General features: G+C 36.6%; 1 protein-coding gene across 2 annotated transcripts in view; it reads left to right on the top strand.

Moving 5' to 3' along the window:
* The window catches only part of DIPK1A (divergent protein kinase domain 1A), a 115,345-nt gene that overhangs the window by 26,213 nt on the left and 69,874 nt on the right, over positions 1–19,258 (top strand). Inside the window, exon 1 of one of the 2 annotated variants that reach the window (XM_072834522.1) lies at positions 17,269–17,372. The exons of the other annotated variant lie outside the window; for it this stretch is intronic. The gene's annotated coding sequence lies outside the window, so the exon portion shown is untranslated. Of the gene's footprint in view, positions 1–17,268; positions 17,373–19,258 lie in introns of those variants that run through there. 2 annotated transcript variants of the gene reach the window in all.

Raw genomic sequence — 19,258 nt, 5'->3', positions numbered from 1 at the left:
GGTGGGAAAGCAGAGAGTTATGCTCTGAAAGCTGCAAATAAAAATAGAAAGTGAGGTATTTTGGTCTTGCTAATGGATTGCTTAACATGATTTATGAATGTTTTGGTTAATATTTTAAAATACTGCTGACTGCTTTATTAAGGAATTTATATCTCTGAGGATTAATTAATCTAAAATAGATCCCATTAAATCAGGTTAATAAAAAGTGGCCCATAGCTAGATCTGCCAAATAAATTTGAAAGTCATTATGTTATGTAGACTTCCCGCCCCAAAGGTGACAGAAATTAACCATACAAAATGATAGTATTGGGTTATAGATGTCTTATGTAGCAAGCCTTTTTATTGAAGTGATTTTTAAAAAAGATTTTATTTATCCATTTGACAGAGAGAGAGCATAAGCAGGAGGAGGAGCAGGTAGAGGGAGAGGGAGAAGCAGACTCCCAGCTGAGCAGGGAGCCTGATGTAGGGCTCAGTCCCAGGACCCTGGGATCACAACCCCAGCCAAAAGCAGACACTTAACTGAGTGAGCCACCCACGCATCCTATTGAAATGATTTTGAACTTTAAGAAAAGTAGAAAGAATTCTAATGTTATATTAAGATGAGTAATATGCTTTAGCATGAGATTTCAAGCCTGTGATTTGCCTTATATCAAGCTCCTTTGTCTGTCTTTCTTTCTTTCTTTCTTTCTTTCTTTCTTTCTTTCTTTCTTCTTTCTTTTTTTTCTCCTTTGTCTTTCTTAGCCTTATTTTTTTTCATTTACTGGTGAGATGGTAATGATAGTTGATAGGAACAGTTTTTTCTTACCTACCTAGTAACACTATTTTCAGTAATAAAAGAGGAATGCTTTAGCTTCCTCATAAAATGTTATGATATCCAAAAATTAATAAACATTTGAATGGCTTTTAAAAAACACATTATGGCCATCTATGTTGTGTGCTTGCCTATTTCAAGAACTTTTTTAAAAAAGATTTTATTTATTTATTCATGAGAGACACACAGAGAGAGGCAGAGACACAGGGAGAGGGAGAGGCAGTCTCCATGCAGGGAGCCCGATGTGGGACTCGATCCCAGGACTCTAGGATCACACCCTGAGCTAAAGGCAGACCCTCAACCACTGAGCCACCCAGACGTCCCTCAATTTCTCCCTTCAAACTATTTCTCTTGACATATATTTATGGCTACCTTGGATAAATCAATGTATTTTTTCTTATCAAGAACTTTTACTCTATCTATTACATAAAAATTTCTCAAAATTAATATACTGGTTATTTTAAAATTCTGTTATATTGAATATAGAAAATGTCATACTGTATGATGATAAATGCTTTAACAGCGTGACACAAAATTTCTTTTTCCACTTTCAGTTAGAGGATGGCATATTTTTATTACCTAATGTGAAAAAGATTCTTTTAATATTTTTGTAGAACTTGGAATAGAAAAGGGCCTAGACAGAATAATGCACGGAGAGATACAGATCGATACTATCTGTGTTTACTAAAGAGAGCCACATCGTCTTCTTGTTCATATAAATGCTTTCAAGAGACAAGTAGTAGATGTATGTCTAGGGACATGAAGGTATGCCCTTCATCTAAGTGGTTGGTATACCTTAGAGTTACATGTCGGCCGCCTCCATGGAGAAGTGGTGCGAATTATAGCATCACTGGGAGGCTGCTTCACCTCTCGGTGTGGGGAGAGGTGAAAGTAGGGAATAACCCTAGTTCATGATTTAAGATTATGACTCTATGAAAAACTCTAACACTCATTAAGTATACAGTTCTTTGATATTGGCAAGTATGTTTTTAACTCTGTTATAAAGAATGGCATTTAAGGTTAAATCTTCATGTTGAATGGTTCAAAAGTAAACTTTGAAATTCCTTATAAATGAAGGATGATGGAATCACCCTCAGGTCAAAGTGTGATTTTTAAACCCTGAAATGGACACTTGACACAAACGGACAGTTACTTCTTAAGTTTAGTGTTTTCCAAAGAAGAATGAGTAAGTGAAAGTGCTTGTTTCTTCTTAGGTACCATATCTGCAACTTGGGAAGGCATCTGCTAAGTGATACTTTTCTGGACAGAGAAGTATCTGATTAAAGATTAGAAACTAAGTACAGATCAATAATCCAGTCAATCATGTTTCTCCTGCCAACCTAAACTTTATTAAAGCTTTACTAGCCTCCACATTAAATAATCTATCCTTGTCAACATAACTTTTGAAAATAATAACATTCTCTAGAGGAAGATTTAAAGAAAAGCAGACACCTTTGCACAATCAGGAACCTTCATACTGACCATCATTTTTTACAAAATTGCTTAGTCTGTCCCTGCTTCTTCCATTATTGCATAAGTAGAAACACTCACTCTGACTTGTCTCATTTGAGACCAGTCTGCTGAGACTTCTACTGAGTTTTCCATGTAGCCAATTGTTAAAATCAACAAACAATACTAAAATTTGTACGGAACCATAAAACCCCGAATAGCCAAAGCAATCTTAAAAGTGCAAAGGAAAACTGGAGACATCACAATTGCAGGCTTCAAGTCATAGCTGTAGTGATCAGAACACTATGGTACTGGCACAAAAATAGACACATAGATTAATGGAACAAAACAGAAAGCCCAGAAATAAACCCACAATTATAAGGTCAGTTAATCTTGGACAAAGCAGGAAAGAATATCCAAGGGGAAAAAGTCTCTTCAACAAATGGTGCTGGGAAAACTGGACAACAGCATGCAAAAGAATGAAACTGGACCACTTTCTTACACCATACACAAAAATAAATTCAAAATGGATTAAAGACCTGAAACCATAAAGATCCTAAGAGAGCAAGGCAGAAAGCACTTAGGAGTGCCTGTGTGGCTCAGTGGGTTAAGCATCTGACTCTTAGTTTCATCTCAGGTCATGATCTCATGGGTGGTGAGATCAAGCTCTGTGTTGGTCTCCCCTTTCAGCAAGGAGTCTGCTTGAGATCCTCTCCCTCTGCGCCTCTTCACACTTGCACACACTGTCTCTCTCAAATAAGTAAATCTTAAAAAACAAAACAAAACAAAAACTCTTGGGACTACATCAAGATACAAAGCTTCTGCATAATGAAAGAAACAATCAACAAAGCTAAAAGGCAACCTATGGAATGGGAGGAGATATTTGTAAATGACATATCTGATAAAGGGTTAGTATCCAAAATATATAAAGAACTTCTAACACTCAACACCCAGAAAATAAATAATTTAATTTACAAATAGAAGACATGAACAGATATTTCTTCAAAGAAGATATTCAGGGGCAGCCCCGGTGGCTCAGCGGTTTGGCGCCACCTTCGGTCCAGGGTGTGATCCTGGAGACCCAGGATCGAGTCCCACGTCGGGCTCCCTGCATGGAGCCTGCTTCTCCCTCTGCCTGTGTCTCTGCCTCTCTCTCCCTCTGTGTCTCTCATGAATAAATAAATAAATAATAAAATCTTAAAAAAAAAAAGATATTCAGATGGCCAACAGACACATGAAAAGATGTTCATTATCACTTATCAGTGAAATGCAGATCAAAACTACAATAGGGATATCACCTTACACCTGTCAGAATGGCTAAAATCAACAATACAAGAAACAACAGGTGTTGACAAGGATGTGGAGAAAAAGGAAGCCTTTTGTACTTGAGGAATGCAGACTGGTAGCCACTGTGAAAAATAGTATAGAGGTTTCTCAAAAAGTTAAAAATTGAACTACCCTATGATCCAGCAATTGTATTACTAGGTATTTACCATCAAAATACAAAAACAGTAATTTAAAGGGATACATGCATTGCTATGTTTGTAGCAGCGTTATTTACAATAGCCAAGATATGGAAGAAACCCAAATGTTCATGATGAGGAATGAATAAAGAAGATGTGCCCCCCACCCCAGCTATAAAAAGAATAAAATCTTGCTCTTTGCAATAACATGAATGGAACTAGAGTATAATTCTAAGCAAAATAAGTCATAGAAAGACAAATACCATATGATTTCACTGATATGTGGAATTTTAAAAAACAAACAAGCAAAGAGGGAAAAAAGGGAGAAAGAGAGAGAAACCAAGGAACAGACTCTGAACTATAGAGAACAAACTGATGGTTACCAGAGGGGAGGTGGCTTGAAGGATAGGTTAAATAGGTGATGGGAATTGAGGGGTGCACTTGTCTTGATGGGCACTGAGTAATTAATGTATGTAATTATTGAATCACTATGTCATACACCTGAAACTAATATAACATTGTATGTTAACTGGAATTAAAATAAATTTTTTTTCAAGATTTTATTTATTTATCCATGAGAGACACAGAGAGATGCAGAGAGAGAGGCAGAGACACAGGCAGAGGGAGAAGCAGGCTCCCCATGGGGAGCCCGATGGGGGACTGGATCATAGGGCTCCAGGATCACACCCTGGACTGAAGGCGGCACTAAACCGCTGAGCCACCTGGGCTGCCCAAAATAAATTTTTTTAAAAAGCTGTTAAACTTACAATGTATTGTAGGTCTACTGGTGGCACGGATTTTCTGTCTTAACACCCATCTTTCACTTCTTAACAGCCCAGTCCCTCCATGAGTCTTTTTAAAAAAATTTTATTTACTTGAGAGAGAATGAGGTAGAGCAAGGAAGAAGCAGACTCCCTATTGAGCAGGGAGCTCTACTCAGGGCTCTGTCCCAGGGCTCCATCCTAGGACCCCCAAGATTGTGTCCTGAGCTGAAGGCAGACGCTCAACTGACTGAGCCACCCAGGCATTCCCCGAGCCCCCTCCTGAGTCTTTAAAAAAAAAAAAATGTGTGAGGGGACAGAGGGTTGGGAAGATGTTCTGTTCACATATAGCAGCCTAAAGTGATTAAGCAAAAGCCAAAGAAGATTATCATCACCCCATGCTGTAAAGCCCCCAGTATGACAATGAGGCAGAGATAAAATGGTGGTTAAGAATATCAACCTGGGTGGCTTAGTGGTTGAGTGTTTGTCTTTGGCTCAGGTTGTGATCCTGGGGTCCTGGGATTGAGTCCTGCATCCCCTCCCCACAAGGAGCCTGCTTTACCCTCCGCCTATGTCTTTGCCTCTCTGTGTGTGTCTCTTATGAATGAATAAATAAATATTAAAAAAAAGAACATCAGCTTGGGAGCCAGACACACCAGAATTCAGGTCCTGGCACTACTACATTTGTACTGTTTGCCTTTAGACAACATAATCAGCCTATGTTTCTTTAGCTGTAAAATCATGAAGATTATAAAATTATTTCACAGAGTTAGGAGAATGAAATGAAATAATATATGTAATGCACCTTGCTCTGTGTATAGTTCCTGATAAGAACAATGATAAGGAGAGGGATAAGAAAATCATTGTTTTACTAACATTTTTTAATTTTTTTTAATCAGAAAAGAGCAAATTCCCTATCCTAGACTATAACTAGATCTCTAATTCTGTGAAGCTATGAATTTGCTAAAAGTTAATCTGCAATTAGCTTAAAATCAGTTTGGCTATTAGCATTTACGTGTGTTTTGGTATTTATTTCAAGAGGTGCTGATTTTTTATGTGAAAGATCAGAACCTTAACACAAAATAACAAGAAAAAGTAATGCTTCTTAACTTTTTACCAAAGTTTAAATGCATATGGAAATGCATATTTGATCAAGAAATTGAACCTTGAGAGGTACCTGGGTGGCTCAGTTGGTTAAGCATCTGACTCTTGATTTCAGCTCAGGTCACAATGTCAGGTTTGTGAGATAAAGCCCTGTGTTGGGCTGTGTGTTGGGCATGGAGCCTGCTTGAGATTGTGTCTCTTCCTTTTCCTCTGCTGCTCCCCCACTTTTAAAAAAAGTAAAAAAAAAAAAAAAAAAAGAAAGAAAAAAGAAAAGAAATAGAACTTGTCAGCACTCTCGAAGCCCCCTGCATGTTCTTTCTGTCACCCCCACCCCTGCAGTAATAACCACAATACTGACTTCTGATGGAACATATTAGTTTTGTCTGTTACTATTTTGGAGATAGGTAGATGATGATAGATAGATAGATAGATAGATAGATAGATAGATAGATAGATAGATAAAGTGGACTCATGCCTTTTGGGTCTGGCTTCTTTTGCTTAGCATTACATTTGTGAGACTCATCCATATTGTCACAAGTAATTATACATATTCACTCTCATTGCTGTGTAGTATTTTGTGTGTGTGATCATACTCCAACTTATTTATCCATTCTGTTAATGGATTTTTGGTTTGCTTCCAGTTTTTAGCTATTACAAATATTGAAGCTGTGGACATTTTAGTACTTGTCTAGTGAAAGTTTATAAGCATTTCATTGGAGTGGAATTGCTGGGTCATAGATATTCCTACATTCGGTTTTAATAAATAATTACAATCAGTTTTCCAAAAAGATTGTTCCAGTTTATACCACTAACAGTGTATGAATACTCCATACATCGCACCATATCCTCACCAATACTCGGTATTTTACATCTTCTTCATTTTAGATGTTCTCATATGTGTAGAATGATATCACATTGTGGTTTTAATTTGCATTGGCCTGATTACTAATGAAGCTGGACATCTTTTTAGGTTTATTTGCCAAATGGATAGCCTCTTTTGGAAAGTCACCGAAGTTCAGGTCTTCTGTTCATATTTCTGTTGCATGGTCTATATTTTTCCTATTGATTCACAGTAATTCTCTATGTAAAATCTATATGGGTTATTTTCAGGTATATTATTATTATATCTATCTTTGTGGGTTGTCATTTTGCTCTATTAATGGCATCTCTTGATAAACATAAATCTTAATGTAATCAAATGTATCAATTTTTTCTTTTGTGGTCAAAGTTTTTATGTCTGATTTAAGAGGATACAAATACTTCAAATACTCTAAAGTCACAATGTTTTTCTCTGAATTTTATTGTCTTATCTTTTTTTATCTTTCATAGTCCATTAGAGGTTGATCTTTTGTAAATAGGTGTAATGAGAGGTTAAGACATCCCCCTCCCTACCCTCAACTGGATGGTCAGATGACCTTTGCTGAGATTTTTTCCAAAAGCAGCATGAATATTTTGGTGATGATTGGGTCATTCACTGCTAGAATGAGTTCCAGTCCTAGCCCCAAAAGAGACTGAAGGAGCATTTTTAGATCTGTTATTCTTTCCTGAATCGCTATTTGATCTCCAGCACAATAAAGCAGGTATGGATTTTTATTGAGATTCCCTTCCCCTAGGCTGAAAGTCATATCTACTAGAGTTAGGTAGAAGTATAATATAACTGTAAAGTAATACTTGCAAATTATTCATGATGGGTTAGTCATCAGTAAGTGTGCTATAAGAAAGTTGAAGTGATTGTAGAAAGATTTTTTTAAGATTTTATTTATTAATTCATGAGAGACATAGAGAGGGAGAGGCAGAGACATAGGCAGAGAGAGAAGCAAGCTCCATGCAGGGAGCCCGATGCTCCGGGACTTGATCCTGGGATCCTAGGATCATGCCCTGGGCCAAAGGCAGTCATTCAACCACTGAGCCCCCAGGTGTCCCTGGAGAAAGATGTTGATCTGACTGTATCTAGCTTTGGGTTTTATATGAAAGGTTCAAAAAACTTAAGCTCAATAATAATATCACCTTACATTTATAGAATACTTTGCAGAGTACTTTCATTTACAGTATTTCATTTTGATCCTTATAGTAACTATCACTGCAAGGTTTTCAAGGCAGATATTATTGTCCCAGTTTAACACAGGGGAAAACCCAGAAATTCAGATCAGTTAATTAGCCTGGTAAATAATTTGACAAAACTGATAACCTAGTAGTCTTATTGCTCTGACCCAACCACTTTTACAAGACTGCTCTAGGCAAATTGAACCAGAGATACAGACAGCCCCCAGATATGATTTATTCTCTCAAAGGGATATAAAACTTCAGTGTTTAATCAAAACGAAAATATTTTAGGTCTGACAAATAAGCTGAATCTTGGAGGGGGTTCAGCTCAGTTTGATAATCTCACATTTTCTAGTTGTCTTCTCTTTATAACCATCAGTTGGATTAGCTCTTTATGATGCTTTAATCCCTTTCTCTATTGCATTATAAATGAACTTTGTGTTTGATGTCTATTAGCAAAGAGACATAGGACCTAAGTGCAATTAAACTAGACACAAAAACTGGTGAGAATTTAATTTTAAAAGTATAACTCAGAGGTCATCAAATTTGCATGATCCTACTCAATTGTAAAATCCTGGAAGCTGGTGGTTGCAGAACTTATGTTAATACTTTCTGGTTTTCCCTAGAGTAGCTAACAGTGAATTGCATGTAATGAACATCTGTAGTCTGTATGAACTAATAATTTTCTCAAGTAGAAAAGTGAAGGTAAAAGTTGTTTCTACTAATGGTAGATTGAAAAAAAATATCTAAATGACCTGTTCATTAAGGAGCTGGAACATAAATCATCCAAGGCCATGTATAACAGCATTCAGTAAAGCAATAGATCAGGGTTCTTCATATCTGATGGAGGTGCATGCTACCTGCTATGGTGGTTCTGGCCGAGCCAGACTAAACAGCCATGCTGAGCAGCTTTTATGTTCTTCTCTGTTTCCTTTTCAGAAAAACTAGACTTGGGTTTTTGAAACTATCTACTTGGTTAAATGAATGTAGAAAGATGTGATCTAAATCATAAATTCAACTGTGTACTACAGTTTTTTCATGATAGTATCCTTCTCTCTGACTCTATACAGAGCCAAATCTACTACTTTCTTATACTGGAGGTACTTTCTATGTTTTAACTTGTTTAATCAAATATGTATCGTTGTGTTTGTTTCTTTGCTCTTATTTGAATGTTATAAGATAATTAAGGATTAGAGGGCAGCCCTGGGGGCGCAGCGGTTTGGCACCACCTGCAGCCCGGGGTGTGATCCTAGAGACCCAGGATCGGGCTCCCTGCTTCTCCCTCTGCCGCCCTCCTATGAATAAATAAATAAAATCTTTTTTTAAAAAAAGATAATTAAGGATTAGATAAAAGTCTTATCATCAAGTTACATGGAATTATAATTTAAATGATAGAATAGGGGCACCTGGGTGGCTCAGTTGGTTAAGCATCCAACTCTTATTTTCTGCTCAGGTCATGGATCTCAGGGTCCTGAGATTGAGCTCCACTACAAGCTCTGCTCTCAGTAGGGAGTCTGCTTCTCTTTTCTCTCCTCTCCCTTGATCTCATCCCCTGCCCACACCTCTCTAAAATTAAATAAATAGATCTTTAAATGATAGAATAAATTATATGATAATATGATATAATGAATCATATATAATCATATCATATATTAATATGATATAATAAATTATGATCCTGATCCAACCTGCTTGTTCTATAGGTAGGGAGGAAACAAGGCTCAAGTCACACCTAGTCAGTCACATACCATAATCTTTAAAGAATCTTTCCAAGTTTAAAGGTACAGGATTTCTTAGATGTGTTTTTATAATTTGGAATCCAGTTCTAGACTCATTTTACTTTGGTGACTCCAGACTTAAAATACATAATCCTTTTAGAAACTATTATGTACAGTCACAAAATAAAAGTATATTGCCATTTCTAGTAAAATACTGATTGAAAAAGAGCCTATGACATTCAAGTTTTAGATTAAATAAAAAGACTTTAAGATACAAGCAACATGGTCTTTTAAATATGATTTAGAAAGATAGTACTGCTTAATGGAAAGGTTGAAAAATTATTGAACTGGGAGTCTCAAGACCTGTGTTTTGTACTGTCACCAATTAGCTGTGTCATTGTGGGCAAATGACCTACCTTCTCTAGGCTTTGGTTTGCTTGTTTGTACAATAAGGAATGAGGGCTAGATTTCTTATTGTCTCTCCAGTAAATAACTCATTATTGCAGAATGTAAGAAATTAAGCAGAGCAAGTTTGATGTCAGAAGTCTTTGGACATGAAAATGATCTGTGCCTAATATTCTTTATCTTGACACTACTAAGTAACCACAGACCAGCCAGCCAGTAATCAATCTCCATCTGTAGGGCAGCCACTGTTTTCCATGTATAGAAGTCTGGAGAAGGGCCAGGTTTTATTTTTGCCAGAAATACTCTTGGCAAATCCGTATCCCTAGAGATGTCTGTTTAATTTTGTGGTGCAGTGCATGGTTTAGTGAAAAAGAAAAGGAATGCTGAGCTATTTCATTCTGAATATTCTCAGAGACAGCTTATGTTCTTTGTTTCCATACTATCTATGTTTCAAGATGTATTGAGGGTAGAGGTGAGCCAAAATGAAATGAAAAGAGGAAGGCAAGAAACCTTCCACAGTGTATGCTGACTTTGGAGATGAATTTGAACTGTAGGAGCGATGTGTATGTTTACATATATTGAAAACTTCCGATATATGTATCTAGTATTAAATATCTTGCAGATTTGTCATTTGACTTTCTTGTGCTAATTTTTTATTTTGAACTTATTTCCTAGCTTTAAATTGTTTTAAAAAAACAAAACAACAAAACACCTTTTTCTTTTATTTGTGACATTTTCCATAGATATTTCAAAACTATCCCATTATCGTGCCTTCTGGCAATAAAGATAAAAGTATGTAAATTTGAATAAATGTTCTGCTGGTTTTTATTCACTTGGAAAGATCCCAATTAACAACTGGATTTAAAATTTATTTGTCAAAAAAAAAATAAAATAAAATAAAATTTATTTGTCAAAGATCCCTGGGTGGCTCAGCAATTTAGCGCCTGCCTTCGGCCTGTGGTGTGATCCTGAGGTTCTGGGATTGAGTCCCGCATCAGGCTCCTGCATGGGGCCTGCTTTTCCTTCTGCCTGTGTGTCTGCCTCTCTCTCTCTCTCTCTCTTTCGAATATAATAAAATCTTTAAAAATAAATAAATAAAATAAAATTTATTTGAGAAAGTTTGTGACCAAAAGATAAATGCTGAAAGTTAAATATCCAATTTCTTTTTTAAAAAATATTTTATTTATTAAAAAAAAAAGATTTTATTTATTTAATAAGGTCTGTAAACTGTCACTGTATATCACCAGTGATCTCCCATCCTGCATTTTCTTAATTTTTTCAGCCTTTTAGATACTTTTCACATCCTTTTCTCCTAACTTCCATATCCATTTTTTAACAAATCCTAATAATTTTATTTTCATGATGTCTCTCAGATTTCACTGTTCATCTTACTGCATTTGGCATGTCCTCATCAAGTCTGGGCCTAGATTGCTGTAAAAGCATCCTATGTAGGCTCTCTGTCCTCAGTATTCCCTCTTACATAGTAAGCCCAAATCCAGATCAGTCTTGAAACATCACTTTTACTAGGCTCTGTATCTGTTTAGAAATCCCAGAACCTCAAGATCGCACTCCAGTTTAGAAAGACTTCTTAATTCAGTTCTCAATACTATCAGGCATTTGAAGTCCTCTATATGCAATACTTTGTCTTCCAATTGAGTTAATTCAGCAAATACTGTTTTGAGCATCTATGTGGGAGACATTGTGCAAAGGTAAGAATAAATAAAATCTAGCTTCTTGCAGATGTATAATAGCGTTAATGTTAACATATCCAGGATTTTTTTTCCATTTAGAAACTAGTTCTACTTCATTCCATTCTACTTAAACTGTTCTTGGCTAAGGTAATCAGTGATCTCCTTATTGCCAGAGTCATCAGGCAGTTTTCCATTTTAACTTTACTTTTTTATGCCATTGAGTACTGTTGACCAGGCCTGCTTTCTTGACACTTTTTCCTTCCTCAGTTTCTAAGTGTAAAAACTATTCACATTTTCTATTTTTTTTTTAAGTAATCTCTACACTCAAGGTGGGGCTTGAACTCACAGCCTGGAGCTCAAGAGTCACATGCTCTACCAACTGAGCCAGCCAGGTGCCCAGAACTTTTTTTTTTTAAGGAACAAAGTTTCATTTTGTTAATCTTCTGTACTTCAGGTTATTCTCTATTTTACTAGTTTCTGTATTCTTCCTTTCCTTCTACCTCCTTGGTTGTTTTTTTCTGTTCTGTTTTGTTTTTGTTTTGTTTTCTGTTCTAACTTCTTGAAATGTATGTTTAGCTATTTAATTCTTTAAAAAATAGACTTTAGGAGCACCTGTGTAGCTTAGTCGGTTAAGCATCTGACTCTTGATTTCAGTCTAGGTCATGATCTCAGGGTTATGAGATCCAGCCCTGAGTCGGGTTCTGTGCTGGGTGTGGAGCCTGCTTAAGATTCTTTCTCTGTCCCCCCTCAAAAAAAATAGACTAGGGCAGCCCCAGTGGTGCAGCGGTTTAGTGCTGCAGGGTGTGATCCTGGAGACCTGGGATCAAGTCCCATGTCGGACTCCTTGCATGAAGCCTGCTTCTCCCTCTGCCTCTCTCTCTCTCTCTGTGTGTGTGTGTGTGTGTGTGTGTCTCATGAATAAATAAATAAAATCTTTGAAAAAAAATAGACTATTTTTATAGCAGTTTGGGATGTATAGCAGAATTGATCAGAAAATAGAGTTCCTATAAACCCCGTATACATACAGCCTCCTCTACTACTAAGGTCCCCCACAAGAGTAGTGCATTTGATACATTGATGAACCTACATTGATACTTCATTTTCACTCAAACTCTGTAGTTCACATTTAAGTTCATTCTTGGTGTTGTACAATGTATGGGTTTGGACAAATGCATAATGATACACATCCACCATTACAGTATCATATAGAATGGTTACACTGCCCTGAAAATCCTATGTGCTCCAACCCATTCTTTTCTCCTATCCCCAACCCTTGGTTACAACTGTTCTTTTTATTGTCTCCATAGTTTTACCTTTTCCTAGAATGTCATATACTTGAAATCAATCAGATTGGCTTTTTTCACTTAATGATATGCATTTAAGGTCCCTCCATGGCTTTTCATGGCTTGATAGCTCATTTCTTCTTAAGACTTAATAATATTCCATTATCTGAATATAGCACAGTTTATTTATCCACTTCTATAATGAGGGATATCTTGGGTACTTCCCAATTTTGACAGCTGTGAGTAAAGCTGCTATAAACATAGCATGCAGGTTTTTGTGTGGACATAAGTTTTCAGTTAATTTGGGTAAATACCAAGGAGCATGATTGCTGGATTAAATGGTAAGAGTATATTTCATTTTGTAAGAAACTGCTGAACGATTTTTCAAAGTGAATATACCATTTTACATTCCTATCAGCAATATGAGAGTTCTATTGATCTACATCATCCCCAGTTTTTGGTATTGTCGGTGTTTTGAATTTTAGCCAATCTAATAAATGCGTAGTGGTAGCTCATTGTTGTTCTATTTTGCAATTCCCTAATGGCATTTGGTGAGGAACATCTTTTCATATGTTTATTTGCCATTTGTATATCTTCTTTAGTGAAGTGTCTTCAGATCTTTTGGTTCTGTAATTTTCAGACTGCTTTTATGACCTGTGCATATAAGGCTACAGATGCCTTGTGAATTATTTGAACTCTGAATCTTGGTGAGACAAAATTTATACCTTAGCACTTAAAAAAATGTTCCATGTGTGTAGCAGTATTGGGTGAAATATTCTTTATTAAGTTGTTTCCAAATCATGTTGTCACATTGTTCAAATCTTTTCCAGTCTTACTGACTTTTTTTGTCTACTTATTCTACCAATTATTGGGAGAGGTGTTCAAATCTCCCACCATTATTGTGAATTTACCAATTTCTCCTTCTAGTTCTGTCATTTATGGTTTAGGTATCTTAAGGTTGCATAGAGCCTGTTAATTCAAAAATGCTATAATTCATGATGATTTCTCATTATATCATTAGAATGTATCCCTTGAAGTCTGTTTTGGCTGGTAGCAATATAGTTATATTATTACCTATAGAACCTGCTAGGACTATACCAGCTTTCAGTTTGTATTTGATTAGTGTAGCTTTTTCCATTCTTTTACTTTCGGCTTTTTTTTTTTTTTTTTTTAGATGTGAGTCTTATGAAGAGCACATCTTTGGATTTTTTGTTTTTATCTTTGAGAATCTTTGTCTTTTCAGAGGCTGAAAATTTTTTTTTTAATTTTTATTTATTTATGATAGTCACACACAGAGAGAGAGAGAGAGAGAGAGAGGCAGAGACATAGGCAGAGGGAGAAGCAGGCTCCATGCACTGGGAGCCCGACGTGGGATTCGATCCCAGGTCTCCAGGATCGTGCCCTGGGCCAAAGGCAGGCACCAAACCGCTGCACCACCCAGGGATCCCAAAATTTTTGTTTTTTAACAGCATTCTTGTTCATTCGTATTTTATGTTGTTGCTGATCTGTTTGAGTTTAAATCTACTATCTTGTTTTGCCTCTCTTAGTTTTGTGATGCTATGGTGCTGGTTCTCCTCACACCTTTCTTTTTTTTTTTTTTTTAAGATTTTTATGTATTCATGAGAGAGAGAGAGAGAGAGAGAGAGGCAGAGACACCCGCAGAGGGAGAAGCAGGCTCCATGCAGGGAGCCGGATGTGGAGGCTGCTGGGCTGAAGGCGGCGCTAAAGCGCTGAGCCACCTGGGCTGCCTTCTTCACACCTTTCTCAGTGTTTATTTGTGTGTATGAGCTGGGGGTGGGTGCCATTTTTTCTTTACTACTTAAATGCCTATGATCCCCAGGATCTTATTATTTGCCTTTTATTTTTCTTACTCTATTTACTTGCCCTTGGTGGCTTTATTCATACTCATAATTTCAACTGTTAAGTATTTGCTGAGCTCCAAACCTTAATATTCAAATGCCTCCTGGACTTCACCACTTGGAAATTCTGTCACCACCCTAGATTGATCATATCCAAAACCATACTTACCTGCTCTAAAAGTAGTCCACTTTCTATATTTCCTGGATTGGTAAATAGCACTACCTTTCCTCTTTCAGTATATCCTCCTCTCTGCTCCCTGCATAATCCAGTCTCCAGATCTTAGAGTCATCTCCTTTCTGTTTCCAAAGCCAACTGCCTATATTTTAGGTCTTTATCATGATTTGGCTCATTACAATGGTTTTCTGAATGGCCCCGCTGCATGTATTCTTACATTTCTTATTGTCTCCATAGTTTTACCTTTTCTCTCTACATTTTACTTTCCATTGCTTTCAGAATGATCTTAAAGGGTTTAAGCAGAAGAATGACACTAGATTTGCATCTTAGATGTATAACTCTGAAAATTTCTGGTAAATATGGCAGACAGTTATTTAAATCTAATGGCTATGTCGTTTCATAGCTTATAGATTCTCTAGAGCAGTTGACTTTCAAACTTTTTCAACCACAACCTTTAGTAAGAAAAATACATTTTATACCTTAACCCAGTACACACACACAGAAACACACACACACACACACACATAATATAACTGAAACAAAAGTTTTACTAATAATACTTACCTTTACTGCATTCTGATATTCTTTAATCTAGGCCATTTCATTTTTTAAAGATGCTGGCTGTAGTCCACTAAATACCTCTACTTTGAAAAACTCTGGTCAAGAGTGTGTCTCTTTCAACTGATTTTAGATGAAGAAACAAAGGCAATTCAGTGGAGAAAGGATAGTCTTTTTCAACAAATGATGCCGAACAACTAGACATCCACATGCAGAAAAGTAAATTTAGACACTGACCTTACACTTTCTAATAAAAATGAACTCAAATGGGGTTCATAGACCCAAATGTAAAACATGAAACTATGAAGTTAGAAAATAATACAGGAGAAAAGTCTAGATGACTTTGTGTTTCATGATGAGTTTTTAGATTCAACACCAAAAGCATGAATTATGAAAGAAAAGTATAAGTAGGACTTAATTAAAATTAAAATTTTCTGCTCTGCAAAAAACACTTAAAAAATGAAAAGACAAGCCATAGGCTGGGAGAAGGTAATAGCAAAACATGTATGTGGTAAAGGATTAGTATCTAAAATATACAAAGAACTCTTAAAACTCAACAATGAAAGAAACAACCAAATTAAAAGTAGGCAAAAGGCCTGAACAGACATCTCATCAAAGAAGAAATAGAAATGGCAAATAAGCATATGAAAAGATGCACTGTATAATAGACCATTAGGAAATTTTAAATTCATTTATTTTTTTTAAATGTTTTTAAATTTATTTATTCATGAGAGACACACACAGAGAAAGGCAGAGACACAGGCAGAGGGAGAAGCAGTCTCCACCCGGAGAGCCTGATGTAGGACTCGATCCCAGGTCTCTAGGATCATGCCCTGGGCCAAAAGCAGGTGCTAAACCACTAAGCCACCCAGGCATCCCAGGAAATTAAAAATTTAAATAATAATCAGATACTATTACATACCTGTTAGAATGACTGAAATTCAAAACACTGGCCATACCAAATGCTAGCAAGAATGAGGAACAACAGTATCTCTCATTCTTTGCTTGTAGGAATACAAAATGCTATGGTGACCACAGAAGACAATTTGATAGTGTCTTACAAAGCTAACTGTAGCCCCTTACCGTATGATCCAATAATCATGCTTTTAGGTATTTACTCAAATAAATTGAAAACTTGTGTCCACAGAAAACTATACACAGATGTTTATAGCAGCTTTGTTATAATTGTCAAAACTTGGGGAGCACCTGGGTGGCTCAGTCGGTTAAGCATCCAACTCCTCGTTTCAGCTTAGGTCATGATCTTAGGGTTATGGGATGAGCTCCTTATAGGGCTCCCCACTCAGCAGGGAGTCTGCTTCCGTTTCTCTCTCTTCGCCCCTCCCCCAACTTGCAAGTTTTCTCTCTCTCTCAAATAAATCAATAAAAACCTTAAAACAAAACCTTGGAAACAACCAGGATGTCTTTCAGTAACTAAATGGATAAACCATTGTACATGTTAAGAGTGGAATATTATTCAGCAGTAAAAAGGAATTAGTGATCAAGCTCAAAAGGACATGGAGAAAACTTAAATGCATATTGCTAAGTGAAAGAGGACAGTCCAGAAAGGCTACCTACTGCATAATTCCAACTGTATCACATTCTGGAAAAGACAAAACTATGGAGATAGTAAAAATAAAAATGGTTATCCAGGGTTGGAGGTGGGGAAGGATAGCTAGGTGGAGCTAAGGATTTTAAGGACAGTGAGATTATCCTGTACAATACTGTAATGGTGGATGCATGATGTTATGTATTTGTCAAAACTAATAGAACTATACAACACAAAGGATGAACCCTGATGTAAACAGAGAGTGGGGGGAGAGATGGAATATATGGGAACTCTACGTTCTGCTCAGTTTTTCTGTAAATCTAAAATTGCTCTTAGAAATAAATCTATTGATTTTTTTAAAAGTAAAAGAAACATGTATGTCTCTTAATCCATTCATTCATTCAACAGATATTTATTAAATACCTACCATGTGCTTAAGAGTGAAGTACTAGAAATAGTAAATTATGGAAGACCTATTTCATTCGAAGAGCAGCTAATCTAGTGGGGTAAGTAAATAAACAATTGGGGTGATGTTTGCTATGTCAGAAGTGTGTATAGATTGTTATAAGACCCAGGGAAGGACCTTGTTAGTCTGGGGTGGAGAGGGGAAGGAAGTGACTAGAAAGGCCTCTCAGAGATTTTTAGGCTTAGTAGCAGTTGACTAGATAAAAGTTTGTGTGTTACGGAATAAGCACCCCTAGTTTTAAGTTTTTATTTAAATTCTAGTTAGTTAACATATAGTATAATATTAGTTTCAGGAGCAGAATTTAGTGAAAGATCACTTACATGTAACACCCAGTGCTCATGACACAAATGCATTCCTTAATATCCATCACCCATTTAATTCATCCTCCTGCCCACCTCCCCTCCAGCAATCTTTACTCTGTTCTCCATAGTTAAGAATCTGTTTTATAGGGGCACTTGGGTGACTCAGTTGGCTAAGCATCTGCCTTCAGCTCTGGTCATGATCCCAGAGTCCTGTGTTTGAGCCCTGCATCGGGGTCTCTGCTAAGCAGGGAGCCTGCTTCTCTCTCTGCCTGCCATTCCCCCTGTTTGTATGCGCTCTCTCTCTCTCTCTCTCTAATAAATAAATAAAATCTTTTCTTTATTTTAAAAGAATCTGTTTTATGGCTTGCCTTTCTCTTTTTCCCCTCTATGTTCATCTGTTTAATTTCTTAATTTCCACATATGAGTGAAATCATATGGTATTTGTCTTTCTCTGATGACTTCACTTAGCATGCTCTAGCTGCATCCACATAGTTGCAAATGGCAAGATTTCATTCTTTCTTATGGCTGAGTAATATTCCTGAGTAATATTATATGTATATAATATAACACACACACACACACACACACCACCATATCTTCTTTATCCATTCATCAGTTGATGGGCATTTGAGCTCTTTCCATGATTTGGCTATTGTTGGTAATGTTGCTATAAACATTGGGATATATGTGTCTCTTCGAATCAGTATTTTTGTATCTTTTGGGTAAATACCTAATAGTGCAATTGCTAGATCCTAGGGTAGTTCTATTTTTAACTACCTCCATACTGTTGAGGAACCTCCATACTGTTTTCCAGAGTGGCTGCACCAGCTTGCATTCTCGCCAGCAGTGAAAGAAAGGTCCCCTTTCTCTGCATTGTTGCATCTGTGTTGTTGATTTTAGCCACTCTGACAGATGTGAGGTGATATCTCATTGTAGTTTTAATTTGTATTTCCCAGATGATAAGGAATGTTGAGTATCCTGTTAGCCGTCTGTCTTTTTTGGAAAACTGTCTATTCATATCTTCTGCCCATTTCTTACCTGGATTATTTGTGTTTTAGGTGTTGAGTTTGATAAACTCTTTATAGATTTTGGATACTGACCCTTTCTCAGATATGTCATTTGCAAATATCTTCTCCCATTCTGTAAGTTGCCTTTTAGCTTTGTTGATTGTTTCCTTTGCTGTGCAAAAGCTTTTTATCTTGATGAAGTCCCAGTGGTTCATTTTTGCTTTTTGTTTCCCTTGCCTCTGGAGAAATTTCTAGTAAGAAGTTGCTATGGCCAATGTCAAAGAGGTTGCTGCTATGTTCGCCTCTAGGATTTTGATGGATTCCTATCATATTTAGGTCTTTCACCCATTTTGAATTTATTTTTGTGTATGGCGTAAGAAAGTGGTCTAGTTTCATCCTTTTGCATGTGGGTATCCACCATTTGTTGAAAAGATTTTTTCCCATTGGATATTCTTTCCTGCTTTGTGGAAGATTAGTTGACCATATGGTTGTGGGTCCATTTCTGGGTTTTCTATTCTATTCCATTGATCTATGTGTCTATTTTTGTGCCAGTACCATGCTTTCTTGATTACAGCTTTGTAATATAACTTGAAATCTGGAATTGTGATCCCTCCAGC

The sequence above is a fragment of the Canis lupus genome, chromosome 8, assembly GCF_048164855.1.
Source record: "Canis lupus baileyi chromosome 8, mCanLup2.hap1, whole genome shotgun sequence".
In the NCBI taxonomy this organism is placed as follows: Eukaryota; Metazoa; Chordata; class Mammalia; order Carnivora; family Canidae; genus Canis; species Canis lupus.
The sequence above is the reverse complement of the archived record's forward strand: the minus strand, read 5'-3'. Positions and strand labels throughout refer to the sequence as shown.